Source organism: Thunnus albacares, chromosome 2 (assembly GCF_914725855.1).
Source record: "Thunnus albacares chromosome 2, fThuAlb1.1, whole genome shotgun sequence".
NCBI classification, from domain to species: domain Eukaryota; kingdom Metazoa; phylum Chordata; class Actinopteri; order Scombriformes; family Scombridae; genus Thunnus; species Thunnus albacares.
In genome coordinates, this window is record NC_058107.1 from 36,735,807 (window position 1) to 36,742,850 (window position 7,044).

The window sequence follows — 7,044 nt, forward strand, 5'->3', positions numbered from 1 at the left end:
TGCTGACACACACACACACACATACACCAAACACCCTCGGCGGGCCTCTCGGACACCTCTCATCGTCCAATTAGAGTCCTCACTGAGAGCCGAGGAGAGGAGAGGAATTCCTGCCTCAGACATTAAAATTGTTTCACTGTTGAAACTGTTGTTTGTTTGTCTAAGTAGTGGTTGGTTTTTGTTCAGATTTTGGACTTCGTAAGATTTGAGTTTGTGACTACGGCTGTGTAAGAGTAAAAACTACAGCATCTGTAGTTTCAGCAAATACCAGAAACGTTGCATGTTTACGTTCAAGTGACAGCGCTTAGACTCTTGTCTAATGAGAAGATAGGGTGACGTTATATTCAGTAAGTCAGGTCGGTGGTGCTTATTCTCCTATTGAACGCAGTAAAACACAAAAAGAAGAAGGTGTCGCAATGTGACGATGCAAATAATAGAGCGACAGTCAAAGCTGAAGCATCCTGGTGATGGAGAGAATGATGGAGAGAACAGCTAACGTCACAGCTTCTTGCTTTTGGAAGCGTTTTGATAACAGCCCTACATACCGTAGACTGTAAACATGTATTGAATGCTGCTCAGAGATGAAGAAGAGAGCTTATGGAGCTTTGAGTCACATGCTTCTTGTACGTCATCATTTATTGGCTAAATCTGTTTCCATTGTACTTTGTTGCTTTTGCATCAACTTTTCTACCTCATTCAAGTGTAAAAACTTTCTACGCAATTTTTACGACTTTTCTTTTTTCGAATTTCCAGGATTTCCGCTCACGTCACTGGAAAACCTCCAGTGACGTGTGAAACTATGTTAATAAGTAAAAATCCAGTCTCGGAACAGAACCTTTCTCAACAGTGTGTTGTGTGGTTCCCCTCATATGTTTAGATAAGGGTGGGAGTTTTCTGAAAAACCATCTAATGGTTGGTTGTTTGTTCAATATTTATGTGCTTTAATGGCCTTTAACGAACATCGTTTCCCATAAGCACTAGACGTTTGTTTACGGCTCGACAGAGGAGACAAATCCATGAGCAAGTGGAGGGTCGCCGTAAGTTCAGACACGTCTGTAATGACAGCAGGACAGAGAGGAGCGAACGCTGTGAGTGACTACAGCTCAAGTCTCAAGAAGCATGAGAACGTATATAAATGCCTGACCAGTGCCGCCGCTACGTACATGTGCATCACGCGCTGTGCATAGGGCATCAAACAGCACCTCCGTAAAGCTGGAAATATATTCACAGATTCAAACTTTCCAGATCAATAACTCATAAGTGAAATGTTGTTAAAACACAAACAATGCCTCTTTCCTACCGTAGTAAAGTAGAAACCTAAACAAGCCATCCTCCAAGCACCACAAGGTAATTATGCTTAGGGCAACCAAAAGGCGAGCAGCAGCCCTGAGCCTGACCAAAACTTGAGGTGAGCGTATTTAAATTGCTCCCTGAAAGTAAAAAGGCAGAGCTTCAATCTGCTCTGAATGCTTCGTCTGCAAAGTTACCTCTACTTCCTCCTCATCCGTAGCCTTTGTTGCTAAGTTAAGGTTGTTGCTAACGTTTTTTTTTTTTAAGGTTTTTCCATGTGTTGTTCATTCTCATAATTCAGATCTGATTCAGCTCCAACATGTACGGATGAATTTGAGAAGTCGATTTGTAGTAAAGAAGGAGAAAAAGTAGTGAAATCTTGCTACTATAGTTTGTTTAACGAAGCTGACCAATCAGAACAGAGTGGTCTCATCAGGAGGCGGGGCCTTAAAGAGACAGCAGCTAAAACGGCCTGTTTCAGACAGAGGCTGAACTGAGGGGCTGCATAAAGGACCAGTAGAAGATAAATAAGGAGTTTTTTTGAACTGTAAATCATGTAAAGATATTCCAGTAGAGCCCCAGAATATAAATATACACCTGGAACTGTGCAGAATATGTCCCCTTTAAAGTACAGCCACAAAGCATCTAAACCAGCTGCAAATTTGAATTCAATATGCTGTAAAACAACTCTGAATTAAGCCAGAACAGGACATCACATATCTTCTGTACATAAGGAGTAATAATAGAAAAAGTATATCTTAAATGGTAGAAGTCAGTATAATACTGGCAGCTGTGTAGTTGCATCAGTAGTAGAAAAAGAACAAGCAGTCATAGTAGTAATAGTAGTAGTGATCACAGTAGAAGTTAGTTTTACTGTTATTCTCTGCAGTAGTTTCAGCAGTAGTACTGTAGCTGTAGTTGTATTTGCAGCAACAGTAAGAATCATTTTTAGTTAACTCTCCATTTTCTTCTCTTTGCCCGACACTCTTTATTCTCTCTCTCCTCCTCATCTGTCCTTTTTCTCTCTCTCCTCTCTCTGTCTCTCCTCTCCCTCTGAAACTAATTAGCAGTGAAGTCCAGAACAGAAGGAGGAGCGAGAGGGAGGGAGACATGAAGAACGAGAGGAGGGCTGAGAAACCAGAGGAGGAGAAAAAAAAGATACTAAAAGTAGAAAAAAAAAAAAAGATCCATATTAGATGGTTTAACCCTGTGAGCTGTAAACATCCACAGCAGAGAGTAGAAACTATTTCTACTTGTTTTTCCACTGCTGTTTTCTTCCTGACAACTGCGGCGCTAAAGAGGTAAACTTCACAACGTTTTAGCGTTTTAGACGTCACATGTTCATCCATCTCGAGATACAGATTCACTCTGATGTCTACAAATGTGTACGTGACCTTATTTGTTTTTGTTCTCTGGTGCACATGTGGTGGATGTGAAGTACATTTACAATTATTGATGGAGGACCCCAGTCTTGTTGTGAGCTTTCTGGGTTATAAAGCGTCAGCAAAGAATCAATTACAAAAAAAAAAAACAGACAAAAAGGCAACTAATTAGCCAATTAACATAAAATAGATGTAGAGTAGTGAAGTGGGATGGACCGCTAGTTCAGGGTTATGAAAGTGAATTACCTCATTCTGTATCCCATTTCAAATATTACTGAACATAGAAACTCAGGACTGTCCTGGATAGCATAACAATCCTGTAGGTTTATGTTCTGAGCACCAGTTTCAATTATTTCAACTTAATTTCTAAGAAATTAAATGGACAGGAGCATCGGAGTATACAGGAAGCCCCCACACACATATTAGGGGTGTGCCCGAATACAAATACATTATTCGGCAAAGCACAAATAGTGTTTTTAGTGTTTTTTACGAATATTTGTTTCATACAAATATTTTTAAAATTATTTGCTTTTGGGAAGAAAAAAACAAAACATGTCAAATACCAGCGAGCAGGTCAGTTATAGTCGCTATCTCAGCGTCTCTCCTCTGCTCCGCTGTTACGTCTATCAGCAGGTCTCAATGAGGGGAGTCACATCCACCTGCTACATGATGCACATTTCTTAATTTGGACACTGAGAGTGTCCAAATTAAGAAATTTGGAGTATCTGAGAACAAACAACGCATCCCTGTGTTTTTCAAACCCAGCAACACACTCAGACAGAAATTGGTTCAACCAAAAGGCCGCACACCCAAACACAAGAAAAACCATCTAGTAGTCCAACACGGTGCACAGACTAAATAAAAACTAAGAAAATAAACAACTATTAAACAAACACATGGCTCAACACAGGAGGGCTGACTCCTCAGGTAAAGACTCAGCAGTTTATGGACACCTTAAAGATGAGTGACACTCTTTGGAGGACAACATTGTGTATACTTTGGACAGGAAGGACAGACGGTTTGAAAGAGGAGTGGAGTAAACCATCTACGTCAAAGTAGAGAAACCATCTGTCCTTTCATCCCTTCCCAGGAGATTTAACAACCATTCACATTTGGCCTCATGTAACAACTCCAATGACACTTGGCCTCAGGTGACTCCAATGACTCTTAACGACCGTCATTACAACAGCCAGGAGCACTAACGAACCAAGTATCAATGACCTTGATAACGATCCCACAGAGGTTAAATGCCTGGGATTCTCCACCAGTCAGTTAGAGCTGAAGAAGCTCCTTAAATAAAAGGCAAAACATCTTCAAGTATCTACAACCAAGTCCAGTCGTCCTCGATTCAACTCTCCTTGGATAACCATGACCCGGATTACTGAGAATCCTCAGACTTCTGAGGAATCGAGTTTTTGGCAGAGCAGACATCCAAAAATACTACAATACCCATGAGCTTCATCCCCCGCTGCTGTGAAGAAGAAGCCAGTTAGAAGAAGTAATGAATTTAAAATGATTCATAGTTGCAGTTGTAGACAAAATGTGGCACCAAAGCTGCTGAATTCACTCAAAAGTGACCCAGAAATGAAAAGACAACTGATTCACGCTGCAGATTGTAAAATCAGTTCTCTCAACACTGCAGTCCTTAACTTTCACCTACTGTTAGCTGCACATTCAACAGAGTTTTAATCTCAGATGTTTCTTGGGAGTTGTGGTTAACTTCAACCCTGAAGTTTTTATGTCCACAGGCTTGTACCTTTGACCTTTTATTAAAGAACCAGTTGCACTGGGACCAGGGACATTATTTTAGGCTCTTGTGGTTCTGGAAGTAAAAGTCTCATTCATTTTTCTCATAGACAATGTTATATTACTGACAGTTTGAGCTCCTCTGCATCTTGGATTGACATGAAACTCTCTCTGGTTGAATCATCAGAACAAAAGATAAACAACTATGTTAGAAAATATCTGGTTCTTTGATAAAAAGGTGAAGGTACAAGACTGTTAATTAAAGTTAATTACAACTCTCAAGGTACAATTTGACAGAAACATCCAATCATCAACATAGAAACTCAGGACTCTCCTGGATAATATAACGATTCTACAGGTTTATATTATGACCACCAGTTTGAATGATTTCAACGTTTCTGAGACATAACGTGAGTCAGAGGTGAGAATCAGAGCCGTAATGAATGTGAAACACTTTGATGTTGAAGTTGTAAACAAAACTCGGCGCCATAATGACCCAGAAATGAAAAGTGAACTGATTTAACTTGTAGATTGTAAAACCAGTTTCCTCAGTTGTACGTTACAGGTCCAGTTAGCAGCATGACTCTAGAAAGATGTTTTATGTTTGATTGACTGAGTGTTTTATTTTGTAGGTGAATATGTGACAGAATAAAACCAAGAGAAGCTTCGTTGTGTCTCCTCCTCTTCCTCCTCCTTGAAGCTTTTTTTTTTTGTTTTGTCTTTAAACAGCTGATCAGCCGCGCTGTGTGATGCTGCAGCCGATCGATGACATTATGCAAAACAAGAAAAAATATATAAAGAGGAATGTTGGTGAGGAGGAGGAGGAGGAGGAGGAGGAGGAGGAGAGCAGGTGAGAGGAAATCGATGGACGGACTGCTTAAACTCTGACGCCTTTTCGTTTGTTGTGTTTGCAAGTCTAGTGTCAATAAACATGTAAATAAACCTCAAAACTCTCTCTGTTTCTTTCTCTTTTTCTCTGCCATGTGTTGTTACCTGATCTCCATATTCCAGCGAACAAGGAGGCGCATTAGTTTGTTAAAACACTTAATATTACTGCAGTTGTCTCCATCAGCTGCAAGTTTTTCTTACAACAAACTCCATCAGCTACGACACGTTTCTGCACTATTAGTGATATTTTCTTTGTGTTGCATGCATCTTAAGGAATGTAAGAAACCTTTAGTTGAAGCACCGTGTCCATATCATAACTCATCATACAAAGAAGAAGTCCACTGATAATGGAAAACATTTGTTCAATCCAACCCACTTTATTTATACAGCACGATTTTAACAAACACAATAAATAGCACAACAGAACACAATAAAACAATGAAGGACACAATAGGATAAAAGTAATAAAATAAGATAAAATCAAATCAAATAAATTAAAAACAAATAAAATCAAATAAGATAAACTCAAATAAAATAAGATAAATAAAGTGCGCTGCTCACACAAGATGCAACACGCTACATGGTGTCAGAAGAGAGAAGAGGAGGGTTTTAAGAAGAGATTTAAAATGAGACGGTGAGGAGGCCTAATGTCTAATGTGCAGCAGCGATCCATTCCACAGTTTTGGAGCTGCAACAGCAAATGCTGGTTCACCTCTGAGCTTAAGCCTCGCTTTAGGTCAGCTGACCTGAGAGAGCGGCGGGGAGTGTAGGGGTGCAGCAGCTCAGAGAGGTAAGGTGGGGCTGGGCCATTCAAGGCTTTAAAAGGCTTTAAAAGCAAATAAAATCATTTTAAAATGAATCCTAAAATGGACGTGCAGCCGATGGAGTGAAGCTAAAATAGCTGAAATGTGCTCATACTTGCTGTGTACCAGTTAAAAGACGTGCAGCAGCATTTTGCACCAGTTGAAGACGAGCGACGGAGGACGCACTAAACCCCGTATAAAGTGCATCGCAGTGATCCAGCCGAGTGGTCACAAAGTCGTGGATTACTGTCTCAAAGTGCCGTCTCTGAAGGACTGGTTTCATTTTTGCCTCAACTATATGTAGAAGAAGTGGCGAGGTATAAAAGATCCCAGCTCAAGTTGGCTCGTTGTTCATTGTTTTTGCATATTCAACTTATACTTCTTTGTGTAGAAATACGTAGTTACAATTAGAGTAGTGACAGTGTTCACAGCAGCCCAAATTTACAATCAATGGAGTGTAAGCTGCTTAACACCACGTTCACATATAAAGACTCAAACACTGGCGCTCCAACAGGACGCCTTCGTTGTGAACTGAACCTTGAAAAAACACGGCTTAAAAGATTCATGACGACCTAAGACATGAATATGGTTCACGTCTGTGTTTATCTGGTGTGTTTGTGAAAGAAACAAGCGATGAGTAAATTCATTTCACTGAAGAAAACTGATGAAGTGGCTTTATGGTGGATGAAGAAGCTATTGGAAGATGTTTATGAAGGAGATTCTGTGTTTCTATGATCAGTAACACTGAGGATGGTTTTATGAATAATTGTAGAGGTGATATAGAGCAGCCCCTTCACTGCTCTCCTATCCTTTAATATCAAGATGTTGATTTGATGTTAGATTTTATTTTTTAAAGATGAACTCTTCACGTCGTCTCAGCTGTTTGTATCAGAGACCGACGCGCTTGTTAAAACTGAAACCACCTACAGAGAGAG

The 7,044-nt window shown here is 40.0% G+C and overlaps 1 long non-coding RNA gene across 1 annotated transcript; it reads left to right on the plus strand.

Annotated features, from left to right (window-relative positions):
* The first annotated feature begins 778 nt into the window (after positions 1–778).
* Positions 779–5,186, plus strand: LOC122968338. Its single transcript, XR_006398808.1, has 3 exons — positions 779–1,408; positions 2,358–2,591; positions 5,148–5,186. It is a non-coding gene; the product is annotated as an uncharacterized LOC122968338 (long non-coding RNA).
* The last annotated feature ends 1,858 nt before the right edge of the window (positions 5,187–7,044 follow it).